Below are 22,357 nucleotides of genomic sequence, written 5' to 3' on the forward strand. Positions count from 1 at the left end.
TGACAAAAATGCTGCTGTGAACATGGGTGCACGAATACCTCCTTGAGTTCTGTCTTTTAACTCTTTTGGCTATATACTCAGAGCGGAATTGTTAGATTATATAGTGATTCTATTTTAATTTTTTGGAGGAACCCTATACTGTTTTCCATAGCAGCTTCACCATTTTACATTCCCACCAATAGTGCACAGAGTTCCAATTTATTCACATCTTCACAGCACTTAAGATTTTCTGGTTCTTTGATAGTAGCCATCTTAATGGATACTAGGTGAAATCCTTAATTCTTAAATCCATTTTTTCCATCTCCACTGCCACCGCCTGAGTTCTAGCAATACCATGGAAACCGATATTCCTGGATTCACTCTAGGCATCTTTCAATCTATTGTCCTCACTCTAGAGGAGCAATCTTTTCAAATACAAATCTATTTATGTTATCTCCCAAATTAAAACCCTTTGATGATTTTCTGTTGCTATTAGGATTAAGACAAAAATTCTTGTCACTGTCTACAATCATCTGTTTATTCCCTGCCTACGTCTCCAACCTCATTGCATGTCATTCTCCCTTGTTCTCAATACGTCGGCCACACAGGCCTCCTTCAGTTCTCCAATGAATGTGGAATTTTCCCTCCCACCTAGGCCTAAAGACCACATATGGTTGTATGTGGGCAGAAAAATGAAGAGGAAGAAGAATAGAAAAAGAGAAGGATGAAGGAGAGGGAAATGTTCAGGGGACTAGCTGACAGATCACAGTAGAGCTGCTCTACTTTACTGAGAGAAAGACTCTCTTTTGGCTAGAATTTCTTGACCTGCTTCTTTGCTTTGCTGGCTAGAGTGGGTTATAAAAAAAAACACATTCTAATCATACATATGTTTTTTTATATGAGGTGAAGGAAGACTCTTTGGGCTAAGATTTGTAGCCCATTTCACATCATTCACAACTGAATTGGTAGGTCTATTCATTTGCTAGAGCTGCCTTAACAAAATATCAGACTAGATGGCTTAAACAACAGAAATTTACTTTTCCATAGTTCTGAAGGCTAAGAGTTCAATTTTAAGGTGTCAGCAGTTTTGGCTTCTTCTGAGGCCTCTCTCCTTGGCTTGTAGATGGCCGTCTTTTCTCTGCCTTCACATTAAAAGGTCTTTCTTCTGTCTTTATATTCAATTTCCTCTTATAAGGACACCATTCATGTGGGATTAGGGCCCACCTAATAACTTCATTTTAACTTAATTATTTTTTTAAAGACTTATCTCCAAATATAGTCATTCCTAAGGTGTTCAGGAGGTAAATGTGTGGAACTGTTTACTAGGAATCCCATATTCTACCCTTTCTCTTTCTTAAAAAGCATTCTTATTTGCATTCCTCACAATCATGCCTGAAGAATGCATTTCAAGTGAGCTAGTTTCTAAACCTGCAGTCTTAATTTAACGCTACACTAAGTCCTAAAATAAAAAAATAAAAAACCCACCATGGAGTGGTTTACACATTTACCAGAAAATAAAAGATAACTATATAGATGTCATTTTCCTAGCAACCTGATTAATACATTTATCTTATTTGTGAATGTATTCATGGTGGATCTGTTTTCACAAGAGACTTGAACGTCTGTGTCACCTATTCATTCCTGTGGATCAAGTTCCAGGGAAGAGATGCCAGAAGGAGTCTGCTCGGAAATCATGGCTGGAGCTCCTTTGCTTTGTGCATCAAGCCTGCCCCTTTGTAACCACCAGGCCCACTGCCTACAGAGTGATAGATTCACAGCTCTTCTCCTCGCATTGCCAAACAGCAGCATCTCTGACAAGAACCCACTTTGGTTTCCAAGCAGTTTATTTGAGGCAATCCTTTTTCCAGCTGGCACTGTAACAACGGTGTAAAAACCACACCTGAGAGCTGCAAAGACCAAAAGCCCTTACCCTGCTCCTGTGGTCCACCTGGCACTTGAGCCCAAGACCTGCTTCCCTTCCAGCAGTTTTCAGTAGTCTCTACACACACACACACACATGCATACATGTACACACACGTACATGTGCATGCACACACACACATGCAAAACATATACACACAAATACATACACACATACACACCACAGACAGGAAAGGATACTCAGCCAGTATCTTACCCTCAAAGAACAGACACTCCAATTTCTCTAGGACTTTAAACACATCTTCCTTCTCATTTTTGGATGAAGTCAACTGAGGCGAATAATCAGTGTTATGAGGAACAAATGTCTACTACATCTTCACCGAAGAACAGTTCAAGAGCCCTGAACCCACGTAGAAGTGGCAGAGGAGATCATGCTTTCCTCTTTTTATAGCTGAAAGAACTCAGCAGAGGATTAGGAGTCAAAAGCAAGACTGACACCTAGAGACTCAAGCAGAACTGGTACCCACTTCCTGCCCTGAATTCTTGCTGGAATGGCTCATCTCAGAGGCTGCCTTCCAGCTCCACAAAAGGAAATTTATTGATGTAATGAGAACTTTCTCAAATGTTAGGGGAAGATATTAGCAATATTTCTACATTTTCTCTATAAGATTACCAAAATATTAAATATTGACTTTAGGGGATAACAGGAGAAAGCAAAGTGGCAGAATCAACAGAAATCCATTCTTCCTGCACCATAACTTACTTTATTTTTATGAAACTATTAGGTAAGATAGAAATGCACCAGCTACTGGAAATATGAAGTGACATTAAAGTGCAATGTCTGAAGGCCATCCCTCTGAATATCTGTGAACTTTGTCCTGGTCTGTAGATTTTTATTTCTCATTTCAATCTACTTGTCCTTTATGTGAATTTGAAGGAAAGTTATTTTATTCAGTGCTATTCTAGACAATTATACTTGGAACCATAAGCATATATTTTTTTTATATACAAATTCCCTCCCCTACACCAAAGGCATTTTACAGAAACACATTCTTGGGGCCTGAATGGTGGCGATGCCCCCCTTAGTCTGATTCCAAGACTGCTAACACAGCAGTGTAATGATGAGTGCTCACAGAAAATATGAGACAGAGAAGGACAAGCTTTGCCATCTATCATTTGCATGAGCAGCTCCTCGGGGGATGGCAGGCCCTGGAAAATGTGCAGAAAGAGAAAGCTGGTTTTTTGCCATAAGGAACAGAGGTGCAGCAGTCCAGACATGTGACAAGTCAGCCGGTTGGAGGAGGGCCCTTTCTGTCCCCAATCCAGCAGCTTTTCCCAAAGCCATTGCCCTACCCCCATCCCACATGCACGAACACCAAGGGCAACAGATTCCCCAGGGCAGTTCGGCATTATTAAGGGAAGTGGGGTTTGACTGAGCACCAACAGAGCTTACCCTAGTTAAGGAGATGGCAAAAGATGCAGTGAGAGGGTGTGTATGTGTAAATGACTGTGTTCAAGGGCTCATGCTCTACAGAAAGAAAAGCATTTGCAGAAAAGGAAAGAGTAACGCTTTCCAGAGTTCTTACTATTTTTAGTGTCACAGGAAAATATTTACTGTGTTCAATCACCAAGTCTATTAAAGGCAATTTATGTGCATTAAAAAATAAGCTCATCATTTAAAATTGTAATGAGAGACATCACAACTATGCACGCAGATGTGATTGCACAGAAGCCTGCAAGATTTGGAAGGGTCTAAACACTCCCTGCCTTATCCTGGGGAGCTCCCTACTATTTACAGCTGTGTGGAGCCTTTATTTGGCATCCTTCAGCTTGTCAGACACCACCTGCTGTTCATTTCCAAATGGGAAACTCAGAGTGGACACAGCAGCATTGTCACATGGTTTAATGCTGTGCCATTTGAGTACAGGGTAGGGAGTGTGGTGATGCAAAGCAGGGCACGTTTCATTACACACCCTGCCATTCATTTGATCATTGGTTAATCTTTAATGAGCACGCTAGGTGTGCCAGATTAGGCCTCATGTAAAGAATGATGAAGTCTCTATCCAGGGAAATGTTATAAGCAAGTGAAACTCAACTTCTTTACACTAAGATGTCTGTCTGAAAATTGTACACAAACACATTGCATGGAATATTTTTAAAAGTTTCACATAACCATGGAATCTAGGATTGGTTCTGCTCTTCTCCAGGGATCATCACCTGGATAACTATAAGCTCTATTCTAAAAGGGAACGAGAAGTGAATGCACAGTTTAGTGTGCAGAAAACTGTACCAAGTGTCTCCAGATGTTTCCAAATGTCCTTTGGGGAGCCAAATCGCTCCTGGTTAAACCACTGGCTTAATTAGACTGATGGGGCCTTCAGGAAATTTTGTATTCCTTAACATGGGGGTCCTCACAATAGGTTTCACAATATAACTAACAGTGTCATACAAAGTTGCAAAACTATTAGTTTCCTTTATGTAAGGTCAGTCCTATGCCAACCTATCCCATTCCATCCAACCTTCTTCCTCACATTTACTCAACATTTTTACAGACATAGCACTCTATTTAAGCCCTGAAAATACAAAAGTAAATGAAATACAGTCTTTTTCCTGAAGGAGCTCCGAATTTTGAAGAGAAAACGAATTTTTAAACAAATAGATATGAGAAAATCCAAACGCCCTGCAAAACTTGCTGTATGATCATTCTTCCATATTCTTTTTCCTTTTGGCCCCTCGCCTCATCTACAGGACTTTTGACTTTGTCTCACTCTGGGCTTGATCAAGAGATTTTGAACGTGCAGCATTTTAGCATTCAATCTATCCATCACCTACCTATCCATGATTTTATTTCTCAGTATAAGGAAACATGGAATTGTCACTGACATCCATGCAAATTTCACATACATAGTCACAGGTAATTTTGACACACCTGCCTTCTGCACAGGTGTGGTCTACTCAGGCATGTGTGAATTATGGTATACTAAAGGATCAAAAACCTTGATATCGATGGTGAAATCTGATTTTTGGTCTATCTTTAAAGGTAGACATTTTGACCTGTATAACAAGACCAGTTATGAACTACTATTCCTAATGACTATCAATTCATAATTAGTAAGTGGGAAAAATAATCATAAACTCTTACCACTCCTTATCCTCCATTCAGAAACAATAACTTAGCAATATTGAGGTTTTAGGAATTTGAAGTTAGTACCTTGCTTCCAGCCCCCAACCCAACAGAGAATAAATGTTTTACAGCAGGGGTCCCCAACCCCTGGTCCATGGACCGGTACCAGTCCATGGCCTGTTAGGAACCAGTCTGCACAGCAGGAGGTGAGTGAGCAGTGAGCGAGCAAAGCTCCATCTGTATTTGCAGCCTCTCCCCAGCACTAGCATCACCGCATCTGCTCCACTTCAGATCTTCAGGCATTAGAGTCTCATAGGAGCACCAGTCTCTCGTGCCAAGAAGGTTGAGGACCATTGCTCTACAGGAAAATGGCCTTAATCTGACTCTAACAAAATCCAAAGATTACTTTTCTGCCTCGTTTTATTTTCCCTCAGCAGCATTTTACACAGTTTCCAAAACTTTTCTCCTTTCAACTTTTATGACATGACACTGTCCTGGTTTTCTTATTCCCTCGCTGACCACTGCTCTTCAGTCTGCCTTGCTGTCTCCTCCTTCTTCTCAGGTCAGCCGTTAAATAGTAGAATGTCACAGGGCACAGGCCTGGGTTCTCGTCCATCCTATATCTCCACCTTTTCCCTACGTTATTTCATGGATCTAAATAATGGACAATGAGGTTGACTTCCCAAATTGATTCCACTCCAGGCATCTGTCTCAGTCAACAGGAGAAATTTCTTGACCATTGTAGTGGCTGGTTCAGGGATGGGAAGGCCCAGGCCAACCTGGACCAACAAAATGTGAGCAAAGACTTGCTGGGGGCTTCTTAACAAGGACTTTTTTTATTCTTGAGAGGCATACACAGTTATTCAGTCAACGTATGTGTCTCCCTGTCTCTCTCTGGTCCCCCTCACTCCTTTCACATATGAATGAGGAAGCCCATAGCTCTAATGTCAACTGTACATAAACCAGCTTTGAGATATGGAAGACACTGCTGCAGTACAATAAAGGAAATACTTGGGTCTTTGAAGACATGATTGAAGTGTTGAATAAACCAAACCAGAAGCCTGGTCTATGTCTGGGCTTCCTCTTATGAATTATCATTTAATCTAGTTCAATTGAGGTTTCCTGTTACATGTAGCAGGAAATATTCTAATTGATACAATCTGAAATTTTTATCTCAGCCATCACATCTGCCCTATAATCCAAATTCATATATATAACTGCCCACTTGACAGCTCTACTTAGACACGGAATAGTCAAACAAAATTTAACTTGTCCAAAAAAGAGCTCCTGATTACCCTTTTCTGTCCCAAATCTTCTCTCTCATGGGCTTCCCCACTTTTGTAAATGTTACCGTATGCTTGAGCCTAACCACAGGTGTTGTCTTGAATTGCCCTCTCCCCTGGTCCCGTAGCCAATCTATCCACCAGTTATGTCAACCCTACCCACAAAAAATAAAACTCAAAACTTTATATTTTTCTCCTCTCTACTTCAAACCCCAAACGACCACCTTGTCTCACTTGGAACCATGCACTAGCCTCCTAATCACTCTCCTACTTCATCCTATAATCTCCTCAGAGCAGCCAGAGTTAATTATATCAAACAGTGAATTGGTTTCCCAGACTCAGTTCTCCCCACATCAATAAACAATTCTCAAAGGCCAGCAGAGTGTCCTAGAATTCAACTCAATTCTGATACGATCTACCACAAGATAGCTTCAGATTCCGCAGGTTAAGGATTCAGTTCTATAAGACTGTCCCACCCCCAAACACACATACACACACTTCAGATGCCATCTGACCAACTGACTACAAATTGAAATTTCCAAGGGCCCCTTTCCAACTCAGAATGCCAACCGCAAGCCCAGGTTGTTACCTGTACTTCTGACCGACTGGCTCTAAGTCAGAGGTTCCCACAGCCCCCTTCTCAGGTTCAATTACTTTGCTAGAATGGCTCACAGAACTCAGAGAAATATTTTACCTACTAGATCACTGGTTTATTGTAAATGGATATAACTCAGGAACAGCCAGATGGAAGAGATGCATCAGGCAAGGTGTGTGGGAGGGGCATGGGGCTTCCATGTTCTCTACAGGTGCTTGCCTCTCCCCACACCTTAGGGTGTTCACCAACCTGGAATCTCCCCGAACTCCATCCTCTTGGGTTGTTATAGGGGCTTCGTTACATAGGCATGCTTGCCAGCGGCAACTGATTCAATTTTCATCCCTTCTCTAGTTCCCTAGAGGTCAGGGGGTTAAATTCATCTCATTAACATAATAAAAGACACTTTTTTTTTCACCCTCAATTTAGGAAATTCCAAGAGTTCCAGGGAGCTGTGAACCAGGAACCGTGGATGACCAAATATATGTATTTCATATAAATATAACAAACAGTAAATCAGATCATTTCTTCACTTTCCTGCTTCAAACCCTCAATGACCTCTCATTAAACCTAGAATGACTTAAATTCTTCATCTTTGCCTAAAAAGCCCTATATGTTCTACCGCTGACTAATTCTCCAGCCTCCCCTCACACCACTTATTTATTTGTAAGGCCATTTCCGCACTCTTTTGTGTAGCCCTCCAGCCAAGCTCATTCCCACCTCAAAGTGTTGACCTAGTTTTTCTCTGCCAGGAATTCCTTTTCTTCCAAATCTACAGGTAGCTGGTTTCTCTCATTACTTGTGTCTCAGCTCCAACAGTACCTCCTCAGGGAGCCCTGCACTGGCCAGCCCAGTTACTATCACCTCATCCAGGCTCCTAGTCTTTACTTTCTAGCCCATCTTTGTTTCCATGGCTTACTTGTTTATCTGTCAGGCTCTGCTTTATGTGGACAGGGAGTTGTTGTCAGTCTTGTTCACTGGTGTATCACCGCTTCCTAGAATAGTGTCTATCACTCAGTTAAATGGGTAGATGGTTGGATCTAAGGCTGGATGGATGAATTATGGAAAAGCATTCTTTTGCTTTATCATCTAATTTTGCTCAAAAGGCATTTACAAAAATCATCTTAGGAGAGTGCACACAATAAAGCCAGAATCTGAAACTGAAGACCCACTGTGATCATACTAGCTAGAGAACTTGGGCAAGGTAAAATAAATCCCTTGTGTCTGTTTTCTCGTATGCGAAATGAGTTAATAACAGTATCTACCTCATAGGATTACTATGAGGCTGAAATGGAATAATATTTGAAAAGGACTTAGAACAAAGTCTGACACATAATAAACACTGGGTAAGTCTCGCTATTATTTGGTATTGTCATCATTATTCCAGAGTGCTTTTCTAGAGCAAGACTTAGGCAAACTTTGGCCCAGGTGTCGAACCCTATATTTGTAAATAAAGTTTTTGTAAATAGAGTCTTATTGGAACAACAAACTGCACTCATTTGTTTACATATCATCTATGGCTATTTTTGCTCTATAATGGTAGAGGTAATTAGTTGCAACAGAAAGGCAACGATGCCCACAAAGGTTAAAATATGTGTACTATGTGGCTCTTTAAAGAAAGTTTGCCAATCCCTATTTTAGAGCACATCCCAAAGGTTTAGATAAATGCGTATAAAGAGAGTAATGATGACCCTTTAGTTATGTTTTCCTGAATTAAAAACAAAACAAAACTAAACAAAAAACAGCCCTTAGCATCTGAACTGAGGTTTGATCTGGAGTCTCGAATTGTCTGATGTTATGTAAAAGCAAACGGTAAAGCTGTAAGAGCCCAAGGGCAAGACCAGCTGCTACAACTACAAGAGATTGATTAAGAAGCCACATGACCACAGAGAAACACTGCTAATGGTTGTGCTAACTTTCCTAGTAATCTGCTTTTTAATTAATAGACAGAATCTGAGTAATTACTTACGGTCCACTGTGGAGCAACCCATAAAGAAGGGCTTACAAAGAATTTCTTAAGCTTAAAAACTAAATGGCTGTGCAGATATTGATTAATCAAAGCACTCAACATCAGCATCTGAGCTATGCCTCCTTTATTTCTTGTGGCAAACACTATAGGCCTTGGCTTATGCAAAACCCAACTCAATGTCAATCCTATTCTTCTTTGCCTGCTTCTTCTATAGAGGTTGAAAACAAAACAAAACAATTTTCCGGCATCTCTTTCAACAAGGGATATGTATATGTGACTGCTCTGGACAAAAGGATGTAAATGGAAATCTGTAGGCACCACATTATCAATTTTTGTCTTTTTTTTTTTTTGTCTTGAATAAAAACATAGCATCTGAAACTCCCACAACTATCTTGTGATTAAGAGGGAACAGAGACATCAGAATAGTTTTGAGCCTTTAAACCAACATCAGCAATGCCTACTCTGCCCTGAACTTCTGAGAAGAATAAGCCACTCTTGACATAAGCCACAGTTATTGTATTTTGTTATTTCTAACAAAAATCCTTCCTAAATGATTTATTTGCCAAACTGAAAACCGGGAGACTAATGAAAGGTAACATGTTAATAAGAAAAAAAGGTGCAAGACTCTACTCTTAGGATTATTTAAGGCTAAAGTCAGAAAACTTGGGAACATGCTAACAGATAAACTACAAAGCTTATGTGGCAATATAGTTAAAGATATGCCACCAAGGAAAAAGACTTCAAGTTTTAATCGTACAAATTCAATACTCAAATGCAAGGGAATATTACTTTATTTTATATTCTCTCCCTTTGTAGTTTACTTGGGTAATCAAAAGGAGTAGCTAGTCAGAGAAGCTAAATGCCCATTAGTTGAAAGAAAGGAAATGAATGTTTAAATAGGGTTAATCATGCTTTAAGTTTTGCCTGCATTGAATTAGATTATAGTGCTGAATCTGCTTCACCATTTTAAGAGATAAAATGTTACTTTTTTTTAATGTGTGAAAATAAAAAGCACATTAGTAAATATAGCATTAATGTCATAAGGGAGTATATAGAATTCTAACTCTCTCAGCAAATGTCTGCTTAAATGGAAAAAAAAAAACACTATGCAAGATTTAAGGCTCTATTTAAAGCAAACATTATTTTCTAGCACTAACTTAAGCAGGAATATACATACACTCCTGATTACCAGATAAAATAATGCTAGGGGAAAAAAATCTGTTCTTAATCCATCTTCTATATGTTAATTTGTGACATATTTTATACTAACTTTCATATGTCAAAATTTTTATATTTGTATATCTAAACACCCACATAATAACAAAGGGGTTTAAGATATAAAACAAAAACATCTTTGTGTTGCTCTGTGTACACTTTTCCAGCCCAATCTCTTTCCCTCCCCACCAGAGATAAACTCCAAGTTCAATATTTATTAATCATTTACTTGCTTGAATACTTGTTAATCATCCTCTGACTTCTCTTTGGGGCTTTACCACAAATGTGTGTGTGCTATGTGTGTGCATGCGCATGAGCATATTTCTAAAAGGAATAATTTAGTTTTGCTTGTTTATGAACTTGACTTATTCAGAAGCATACAGTATATATGCTTAACATTATTTTTTGATAGTCATCCCTGTTGATACACAGAGCTATATTTCAGCCACTTCTACCGTTATATAGTATTTCATTTATTAATACATAAAATGTATTAATTCTTCTGTTGATGGACATTGTATTGTTTCCAATTTTTTGCCGCTATGAATATTGCCGTGAATATTCTTATGTTCCTCTCCTAATATTCAGGTGCGAGTTTCTTTCAGAGCATATCTAGGAATGCAATTGCTAAGTCATAGAACATAGACACCTTCATCTTATTTAGAAATGCCTACATATTTTCCAAAGTGTTTATATCAATTTATATCCATCCTACTAGCAGGTATAAGAATTCCCATTTCTCCACATCCTTGCCCCAAACCGGTATCCTCAGACCTGTTAGTTATTGCTAATATCATGGATATAAAATGGTATTTTGTGGCTTTTTCCTGGAACACATCAGACACCTCCTGACATATGTACGGCCTGCTTCCTCACCTCTTTGAGGTCTTTGTTTGTGTCACTTTCTCAGTGAGACATTCCCTGACAGCCCAATTTAAAACTGCAGCCTCTAGATATTTCCACCTTCCCCATTTATTTTTCCCTATTGCACTTTTCACTCTTCTCCATTGCTATAGGCTGAATCATGCCCCCCGCCCCCGCCCGCCAAAATTCCGATGTTGACATCCTTATCCTCTCATACCTCAGAATGTGACTGTATTTGGAGACTGGGTCTTCAAAGAGATGATTATGTTAAAATAAAATCATTAGGATGGACCCTCATTCAATATAAGTGGTGTCCTTATAAGAAAAGGGAATCTGGAGTCAGAGATGCAGAGAGGGAAGACCATGTGAAGACACAAGCAGAAAATGGTTGTGCACAAGCCAAGGAGAGAGGCCTCAGAAGGAACTAACGCTGCCAATACACTGATCCCAGACTTCAGGTCTTTAGAATTGTGAAAAAATAAATTTCTGTTTTTTAAGCCACACATTCTGTGGTATTTTGTTATGACGGCCCTAGCAAACTAATAAAGACATATATTTTTGTATATTAGTCAGAAAAATATAAGCATAAACCACAGTTCATTTATTCATTCTGGTCCCAGAGGAGAGTATAAGGGAATGATAGCGGGCTATCTTCTTATTCTTGATTGCAAAACTAATACCTTCAATTTTTTATTATTAGATATTATATTTGCTATTGGATCATTCTAATACCTATTGATTTTGCATATCTGCTTCTGTAGTTCTTTGTTACTGCTTTTTCTCTCTTATAGAGTGGCTTATTTCCTCAAGTCTATAGGGATTTTTTAAATTATAAATTCATTTACTTGGTACATCCTCTGTGGCATTTTGTGAGGCCCCGTTTAAAGTGTATACTTTTACAGAGGGTTTGTCTGGCTTCTGCTTGCCACCCAGAATCCATACCAACCAGGGCCATCTCACATTAAATACACAGCTTAGAGTATTTTGGCACCTATGAGATAGTGTGAATTCAAGCCACAATCCTGCATGAATGTGAGCTTGTGTTCAGGGATTATCAGAGGAGGAAATTATTTTTGTTGCTCTGTTCCATCCAGAGCCAAAGCTAAAACAGGTGCATATCCACATTCTCTTAGGACAGATAATTTTCTGGCACACTCACAGAACATATTATCTTTGAGGGTCCTGGGTTCGCATACGAACTCTGACCTCCCAATCTGCTTGGGGCCCTAGGCTTTGCTTCCCTCTTCAGTGCACATGTGCCCTACTAAAACCCAGGCTACAGACCACTTGCATTCAACAGACACACCAAGCCAATGCCAGGTTTGGCAGCTGGCTTAATTCTACAGAGTCAAACTTCCTTATCACACCTAAACCCAAAGAATTCCATTATTCTACCTCCAACTCAACTACATATAAAGCGTGTGTGTGTGTGTGTGTGTGTGTGTGTGTGTGTGTGTGTAAAAATATCTTACTATGCATTTTCAGATGTTTATTGGGAAAGGTTTCTCCAATTATCTAATTCATTCTATCACCAAAAATAAAAAACCTCGGATACACACACACATAGTTGGGCCTCACCAAGACCTACTAAGTCATAATTTCAAGAATGTGGCACCACCAGTTCCCCAGCTCATTCTAATGCAGCTGGTCCATCAACTGGTTTGGAATCATTGCCTAAGTGGGCAGCTTTGACTCTCGGTAAAGCTTCCAATTTAAGGAGAAAGTTTAGCCATGACCATTTTATACAGAGAAGGTGTAACTCAGTAGAGTCTAAACCTGTTCTCAAGGCCTTAAATACTTATATGTATCTGTTTTCTCTGGCTCAGCATGACTACTTTGAAACCAAAGTTATCGTGCTCATAATTATTTGGTACCTTGAGATATCCACTTTCTATACTGTTACATGTCGGAAAAGTGGTTATATGAGCCATTTGCACAAGATGACTTGGGGTTTTTTAGAGACTGCTGAAATAATCTGCACATTGGGGTTGCAGAAAATACATATAAGTTTCAGGTTTCTGCTACTGCCTGACTTATTCAAGAGCCTTGAAAGTTTACTAAAAATTTGAAGGAGTAAAATCCTTATTCCTCAGCAAGAGAATTAGTGGTTAGTTTCTGCAATAGAAGACAGCATATAAAAAGGCCATGTGTTTTTCCTAAGTATTACTAAGTATAACTCTTCTAAATAATTATTCCTTGAGATTTTATACAGACTCTTTGTAAGTTAGCAAATATGACAGTGAGTTATCAGTATTGCCCACTTATCCCTTCCCTTCGAAGGGATCATATTTTCTTAATAAGCTGTTATATGTTTTTCAAAGCATTTACTGTGTACCTGTTATACGTTAGGCATTGGACTGGGTGATGTTAGACTCATTATTCCTGCCATAGCTTTTCATGGACATTACATGCTGATTGTTTAAAATACAGTTCCTTAAGTGAAAAAGAGAGATGTGACCTACGGCATATTTTCAATCTATGAGAAACCAATCCTTACACTCTGCTGAACCACTGTTGTGCACTGTGCCCTTCGAGAGCTCTGCTGGGGACCGAGGGCATTACAAACAGCGTTAACACAGGGGAAAAGACAATGTCCACCGGAGGGGAAAACAAAAGTTCCATCCGAAAGCCCTGTGATGAAACTATCTTTAGTGAGAAACAAATAAAAAGTTCCTCCCAGAGTCTAAGAAAACTATTTCTATGTGTCAAGAAGAACAGAAGTGTCATAGAAGTGGCCTGAGGTAGTTTTTGAAAAGAGACAAAATTCACTCCATTTTCTCCGGCTTATGTGGCATTGTCAAATTATAGAACAGTCTTTTTCTCCAATAGTAAGGAGGCCTACTCAAAGATTCTTGGATACAGAGAAGAGGGAACAGAGTAATTTGAAATGATACTGCACAAATTACTTACTGGAAAGGGCAAACGAGTTATTCCACGAGTGACCTGCAAGTGCTTAGCTGAAATGCCCCTTGTCACGTCTCTCTCCTGCTGCTTTAGAAAAGGAGTGACAGTCAATCCACTTGCAAACATCTTGACATGGGCTAATATTATACATGTAATTATTAGATTATCTCACTTCATTTCTTTTATTTTCCAAATTTAAAAATATCCATCTCTAGCAACTGCCACCCACTCCAACATGACAGATTAGCAGAAAGTTCCCCCTTTCAGAGGTTTCCCCTGATTTGTTAAAGAGCTTTGGAAGGTTACTAAAAATCCTTATTCCGAATGCCTCAAATAAAGAAAACTGGACACTCTGCTCAGCCCACCACTGATTTTCATTTTTCAGTTGATGTTGCTCTTATGGCTGCCATGCAAAATCACACAGCCCAAAAGGCCTTTGCCCATTGTGTATGGCTCCAGTGCTGGCTCAGATCCTTGCACAGGCCAAGCTGGTTTACCAAGGGACAGAGATTCTGGTCTCCCGAGGTTAACCCTTTGATTTCCAAGGTCTTTGTTCTTTAGCTACAGTGACATAGTCAGACTGTATTCTTAAAGTAATGCCAAGGTAGGTATGTAGAGTGAACCCTTTAGTCAACTCTTCGCTCAGACCTGTAAGTTCTAATGTTGAAATCATATTGCTAGTTGAGACCTCTTTTCTTCATGATGAGTTTCCCTTAGGCTAGGAAGGGAGAGTGACATCCTAGAGCCAATGTAGTACACCGTAATCCACTGGAGAGCTGCTAAAATAGTGAGCCTCAAAAAATATAGGATTACAGCTCAAAGTCTCCTTGGCCTTTGTCAAGACATACAAGAAAGGTCATGTTATTCCTGTCACCCTTTTTGTTCCTTCTAAGTGTTAAAACAAGAAAGCTATGAAGGCCAAGAAATTGCTGTCCTCCATTAGCAAACTCCTTGATTTTTCTTTTCTACTTGCTTTGAACAAGAAGTGGCTTGGTATTTTAAAAATATAGACAATGCTGAATGGTACAGTACAGTTCTTACCAGAATGAAAATAACTTATTCAAATTTAGCCTGAAAGACAATCTATATATTATCAGAAGTGTCTGCTAATTGAGGCAAAAGAAAAAAAAATTAGCAGATATGATTTCTTTCTATCAAATTGTGAACGCTAATTATTCTCTACCTTTGAAGAAGTGCAAAGGTTAAAAAGCTGATATGTAGCTTAATCAGAAAATTATGTAAATTAGCCCAAATCAAGCACATCATATAACCTCCATAATCAGTAAAATATATAGTTCACTAGCAAATCAAGCAAAACTTCCAGCTATTTGATCAGTAAAAAAAGAAAGAAAATCTCAGAACATCGGTAGATGTATCTCAGGCAAAGTTGATTTTAACATGTCAATAAGAAAATAAAATAAAGCATTTTGGGAAAAGGGCATAAAGTCAAGAAATACATGGAGACGATTTAGGAGAAATCACTAGAAGTGAGCACCATGGAAACAAAGTCCTTTCTGTTCACTGATGTATTTCTATCACCTAAAACAATGTCTCGTAAGTAAGAGGTCCTCAGTAAAGATTTGTGAATGAACGCTAAATGAATTATCATATCAAAAATGTCATGAGAAAAAAGACACTGCAAGCTTCAAAGTGAGCAAACAAAGCAATATATTACAATTTCACATATTTCAAACCAGTATGTTAGCAGTTTTCACTTATTTCAAACCAGTATGTTAGCAGTTTTCCACTTTTTACAAAAAAAAAAAGACACCTAAAAGAAATAGCTCTGATATAAAAATAGCTTTACTAAAAATCAACAATAGTAAATTATTTGTGCTTACAAAAATACCTGTATCAAAGGCAATTCTGTTTTCTTTTAACTCTGGTAAGATTAATCCCTCTACAAAATATTTGGAAACATATGGTACATTATTATCCACTCATCAGAGATGAGAATGAAACACAAAGATGGAGAGATTTTTCAAGAGTCACAATGAAATAAATACTCAAATACAATTGATTTTCAGGGTAAGAGTCTATCTATTTCAAAGTTATATTTTATTATTACCAAACGTTTTCCTGATGATTCCTTGCATTGACACCATTCTAAAATGACTCCTTTGCATCTCTGCCTAATAAAAAAAAAAATTCATTGTTCTTTACCCCTCTTATCATGCCACCCTTTAAAAATATTTCCTTTATATGGTCCCAGTTGGAAATATAGTATATATAAGAAATAACTTTTGTTAAACATTTATTATTCACCATATTTCAGAAGTTAAGGCAGTTTACAATATTGTACATTACAATAATAGATTACTATTTTTTTTAAAAAAGTAAGTGGGTGAGAAAATGAAAGCAGAGGGAAAATGAAGTGTGGAATATAAGATAAAAGCAAAGAAAAATTACCACACGTAATGCAAACTATTAGGTTTGTGCATTTTGTCCTTAGTTACTTGTTTCTAAGATGGCTAGAAACCAAGACAAACAGGGAAACACAACTATATGATTCTACATCGAAAAGTAAACCAGTGCTGAGAACAAAAGAGAACTATCTTTCATTGGTCCTCATAATATGGATAGAGCATAAGGTTATAAACCATATCCTCAACAACACCTTTCTGGCAAATACAATGATGAGTGCCATATGGACTCTTTAGACATCCTTCATTATGAGAGCTCACCACCAAAGACCAATTCAATAAAGCAATGGGGGACAAAGGGATGAGCGTAGCAAATGATGAGGTCCAGTCACTTAGATCGGTAACTTAATCCAGAAATTGATTTTAGCATGTTTAGAGGAATGGAAAGACCACAAATCCTTTAGCCAGTCTTTACAACGCTGTTTTATAAGAACTAAAGAGCTTTTGATAAGAACTAAAGGGTGTATTCAAAATTCTAATCTCTAATCAGGACCAAGAATATAACTATTTGGTACTACCAGATCCAGATGAGTACAGAAGCATATGCAGGAACCCAGGCACGATAAAACTGTGGAGACCCTTGTTCCAAATAATTAAGAATTTCAAGATTATGACAGCAGAATATGAAGCCAAGCACAAGACTCTTCCAAAGGCAGGGTCCTGTATAATTGCATAAGTCACACACCTGCGACACCAGAGCTGACCATACGCTTTAACAGTCAGTCAGGTTATTCTAAGACATGCTCTTGAGTGGCCTGGAAATAATACCCTCCTTCCCACGGAGCATCCCTCCTACAGTGGGGAAATCCAAGATTCTCCCAGTCACACTCACAGATGAGTCAACACTTGTGAAATCCAGAGCTCAGTGACACAAACATGGTAACATTTTAAGCCTGGACAATTACAAAAATAGATATTATGAAATACCTAGCTCGGCCATTTGAATATTATGTATTTATGTATGTATGTATGTATGTATGTATGTATGTATGTATGTATGTATACTTAAAGCACCTGTAAAATATTTACCCTTGGGAAATGAAACTTTCTTGTACATACTCCAAAATGAACTACTTACAAGGCATATCCTGGTAACTAGATAATATACTTTCTTGAATAGAGTTAATTATAATCCACTTAATAGAAGATGTCTAATCTAACATGATGACTCTATTTTTGAGGTCCTTCTTTGTAGTAAATAATAGATGGCATGGCTCTTTGCTTATTGGGGCCCTTCTTATTGTGACCAGAGCCACTGCATTTGTAAGTCAAAGGATGTAGGATTTTTTATTCTCTTTAAAGAAAGAGGGAGCATGTATCCAGAACACTCAAAACAGAAATCAAATCATTAGGCAGAGGTTCAAAAGAAGAGGACCCGCAGCATATCTCTGATTTACCCATACTGAAGTGATAACCCTCAACTTTTTTCCTCTCATGCTTTCTCAAAGAATATATTCCATCCATAGGAGCAGCCCCATTCACTACTGCCAAGTGATCCAGTTGGTGTTTGTTGGATATTATTATTATTATTATTATTATCCTAGTATACATTATACATCCTAAGATACAGAATACATTACACATTACTCAAATGGCTCAAACAAAGAAAGAATTTTTTAACTCTCCAATTACAAGAAGTCTGGAGGTAGGCATACCCTAGGTTGATTCACTGACAAAGACGTCATCAAAGACTCAAAATTTTCCTCTCTCTGTGTTCTGTCCTTGTGTTGCCCTCATCCTCAGCCCACTAGCAAGATAGCTGCCTTAGTTCCAGGCAACACAAGTACACAGCAGTATGTAGAGGACATTGTGTCTCATTCTGAGAATTTATGAGCCAGTCCCAGAAGCCCTCCAGAAGATTCCCCTTAGGTCTCATTGACCAGAATTAGGTAACATGTCCATTTCTAAGTGAACCCCAGGCAAGTAGACCAGAATTACCGTGATCAGCTGCGATGAGATGGATGCTGGGTAGTCATTTGCAATAATCTTTACTTGGGCCCTGGGTCATTGCTAAATAGACCTGGCTTGGACACAAGGCCTAAGAAGAACCAATCCTCAGGCAAAATTGAGCCATTGAGATTCTTGTTCTCAAGAATTTGAACTAAGGGCCATAGAACCTCAGGGAATTAATTGGAAGCTAGTACGCCTGGCTGCTCAGTTTTTCTTTGATTTCCATAAGACTCCTTATAATAAACCCTCTTTACTTAAGCTAATTAAGTCAGTGTAATTTCCTTGCAAATAAAATTCTGTGTTTAAGATAGCCTTACTGGAAAAGGAGAACCTAGAGTCCAAACTAATTATGGTTATATTATGGTACAGCTTCTGTCTAAGCTTTACATTTAGTGTGACCAATGGTCCTAGTTTGCTCAAGATTCAGGGGTTTTCTAGGACCTGAGAATTTCAGTGCTAAAAACCAGGACCACTGGTCACTTCAACTTCAAACATGGGATCTCTACCAAATTCATTAAGCCCCACCCATATCCAGTGTTTGTTCTTAGAATCAAAGTTTGAGAGAAGACCAACAAAAATTATATACCTGCCAAGTACCTTATATTCTTAGTTCCAGGCTTAGGTACAGAATATCACAATTATGTTCAGTCCAGGTCCCAACATGGCATAAAACACACAATGGTAGATCAATAGACATTAAGAAAATAAGTCCAAAATGAGTATCATCATCCCTAACATAGGAGAGTAGCTTTCCTAAATAAAGTGTACCATTATGTTAAAATCAAAAAACTTTCTCTGAGATGAAAAGAAACATCCAATGACCTGAAAGTGTCCCTTTACACAAGAAGAGTTACCGTTGGTGTGATCTAGGCTCTGCTGGGGTAGTGTTGACTTATGAATAAAATAATCATGATTAATAATACATTGGATTTCCTCATGAAATAGGATAAAAGGCCTCTCGTTGCCTTAAATATCCACAGGGAGGAAAATATGACAACATTAAACAAGGATAGTTCAGTTGTCCTGAGAAAAAGTGTGGTATAGTATAAAATGACAAGAAAATGGGATTCGACAACCAGAGGCTTTTAAGCCATATTTTCTCCCTGTCTTTAAGATCACAGTCAGGGATGTGACAAAACAAAATTCATTCTCTTTCTTCACATATATGAAAGAACATCTTATTTGTAGTTATTGTAGAAAAGGCACCAAGAAAATGAACAGAAAAACCAATTTCCCCCGAGGCTGTGGGCAAACTAGTGGAATTCCATTAGATTGAGTATAATGTCAGAAATACAGCCCAAGCCTTTCTCCAACCTAGTGTTTTACATCAGAATTAGTATGCTATTCAAATCTCTAATTTTTTTTTATAGAAAGCAGCTCTGATCTCATTAGGTCTATTCTTCCTCTCAAGAGTCCATATACCCTAGTAGGACATATACTTGCTGATGACAATTTGATTCATTTTCATAGAGACGTCCTTACCTAAAAATTCAACATGTTGGGCACCAAGAAATATTTGTCAAACAAATATGAGAAGGAAATGAACAAAGGAGAAAGAAAGTACTAGTTGGATTAAAGAAATAGCTAATATCAAAACTTAAATTTGGGTATCAAACTTTCAAAGGAAAATTAATAAAAAAATATTTCTGCATGAAGACATATATATGCATATATATACATATAAATACACACATTTCTGCCTCACCTCTTTTCTGAAAGAATATAAGGCACCTGGTAAAAGAAAGACAAATTAATAAACTAAGATTTTTAATGGGAAACAGAAGGAGAAAAGTAAACATTCAAAATATAACAATGAATCGAGTGGTTGTGATGGAATGAATAGACCAACTATAATCTTCCTGACAAACAAGACAAAGAGGAAAAGGTGATAAGTCACATAAATCATTTTAATCTGAGAAGAGGAAACTGACTACTTTCCCAAGGGAGATAAAGCTTTTCCTAGAACCAAACTCTAATAGAAATTTCCCACGTAAGAAGGATGCAGGGATCCCTCAGTGAATATCTTTACAATTTCAGGGCAAATGCAGAAACATCTGAAAAGATGTCACCCGATGAGGTTTAAGCAACAGTTAAAAAAGTCACCTTACTTACTAAGAAAGTAATGTCAAAAAATTTGTATTCTCTAATTTACAAAGAAAAATTTAGGTTCACATAGCTTGGTCCATAAATAAGTACACAGAATCAGAAATAAATAAAGGGGACATTCAATCTTGCTTAGATTTTGACATATTTTTCCCCTATAATATTAGTATAATATTAGTATATTATAGGGGAAATGTATATTAGTCAAAAGTAACATTAATAATTTAAACAAACACACACTCATGTTCATTTACTACATCCTTGATTCTGAGCTGTCTTTTGCCAATATTATACCCTTAGCATTTACAACACTATCTAAAAAAACTTCTGATGTTTAATAAGAAGAAAATCAAGACTCAAAAAGGTAAAGAAATTTTGCCCAAGAAACTCGTTATGCAGCAAAGTCAAAATTAAATCCAGGATTTAATTTAAATCCTTGACTACAACTATTATAATTGTAACCTCTGTACCTTCTTGCCTCCCTTAGTAAACATACCTATGCCTGAAACCCACTTGTTTATTCATGCAAAATACTGGACCAACAGACTCAAATATGTACTTTTTAAAAGATAGAATAAAGTTTTGAAAGTATGTTTAGAAAAGTGATGATTCCACAGCTTTGATATTCTATCATTTATTTTCTAAACTACACTTTGAGACTATTTAAAGGACGTCATACCTGAAGGAATTGGTGAATCAGAGCTTTCTGGTTACAATGAGCCTTTAAACAATTTTGGAAATACGAAATATTCCCCTAGAGCTCCAGGCAGTGTATTAGCTGAATTGCTATGCGAAGAGCTGATTACGTTGTTCCATTCGGAAAAGGATCCAGTGTCTATAAAATCTTAAACATTTCTCTGATAAGAAACAGAGTTTTCAGTCCACCACATCGTTTCTAATCGTTGCTATGCCATAAAGTAAAGGTGGTCCCCCGATTACATCACTATTGGTCCTAAAAGCCAAATCTCCCCCTGGGATTTGCTATACTCAAGTGTGTCGGGGGAGGCCAGTTCTCTCCCTCCCTAAAGTAATAAAAGTATGCATAATAAAATATAAACTCTATATTTAAAATTAACTTCTTTTTTTTCCAGCTTTATTGAGATATAATTGAAATGTAATATTGTATAAGTTTACAGTATACATCATGTTGATTTAAAACACTTATCTATTGTAAAATAGTTACCATATAACCCTTCCATCATCTTATGATTCCCATATCTTTTTGTGGTGAGCACATTTAAGATCTCTCTTAGCAACTTTCAAGTATATAGTACAGTATTAACTGTAATCACCATCCTGCATATTAGATCCCCCAAATTTATTTATCTTATAACTGGAAGGTTCTACTTTTTTACCAATATCTCCTATTTCCCCCACCCTGCAGCCCCTGGCAATCACCATTCTACTCTGTTTCTGAGTTCGGCTTTTTAAATTCTACATACAGGTGAGATCATACAGTATTTGTTTTTCCCTGTCTGACTTCACTTAGCATAAATCTGTCAAGGTATATCCAATAGCTTGCAAATCATAGGATTTCCTTCTTTCTTGTGGCTAAATAATATTCCATTCACTATATATACCACATCTTCTTTATCTAGGTATCCATCAGTGAACACTTAGATTGTTTCCATAGCTTGCCTATTGTGAATAATGCTGCAGTGAACACGGAGTGCAGATGTCTTTCGAGATTCTGATTTGATTTCTTTTGAATATATACCCAGAAGTCGGATTGCTAGATCATATGATAGTTCTATTTTTAATTTTTTGAGAAATCTCCTTACTGTTTACCATAGTGCCTTTACGAATTTACACTTCTACCAGCAGTGCACAAGGGTTTCCCTTTTTCTACATCCTCACCAACACTTACCTCTTATCTTTTGATAACAGCCATTCTAAAAGGTGTCTCATTGTGGTTTTGATTTGCATTTCCCTGATGATTAGTGATGTTTTCATATATCTGTTGTTTAACTGTGTGTCTATGCATGCTCACTAGCCACCTGCCAAAGCTTGCTCTCACCGCCATTGGGAGTGTGCACAGAGACCGGGCTACAGGGTGAGGGAGTGTATGGG

This window comes from Pteropus vampyrus, unplaced genomic scaffold (assembly GCF_000151845.1).
Source record: "Pteropus vampyrus isolate Shadow unplaced genomic scaffold, Pvam_2.0 Scaffold56, whole genome shotgun sequence".
NCBI classification, from domain to species: Eukaryota; Metazoa; Chordata; class Mammalia; order Chiroptera; family Pteropodidae; genus Pteropus; species Pteropus vampyrus.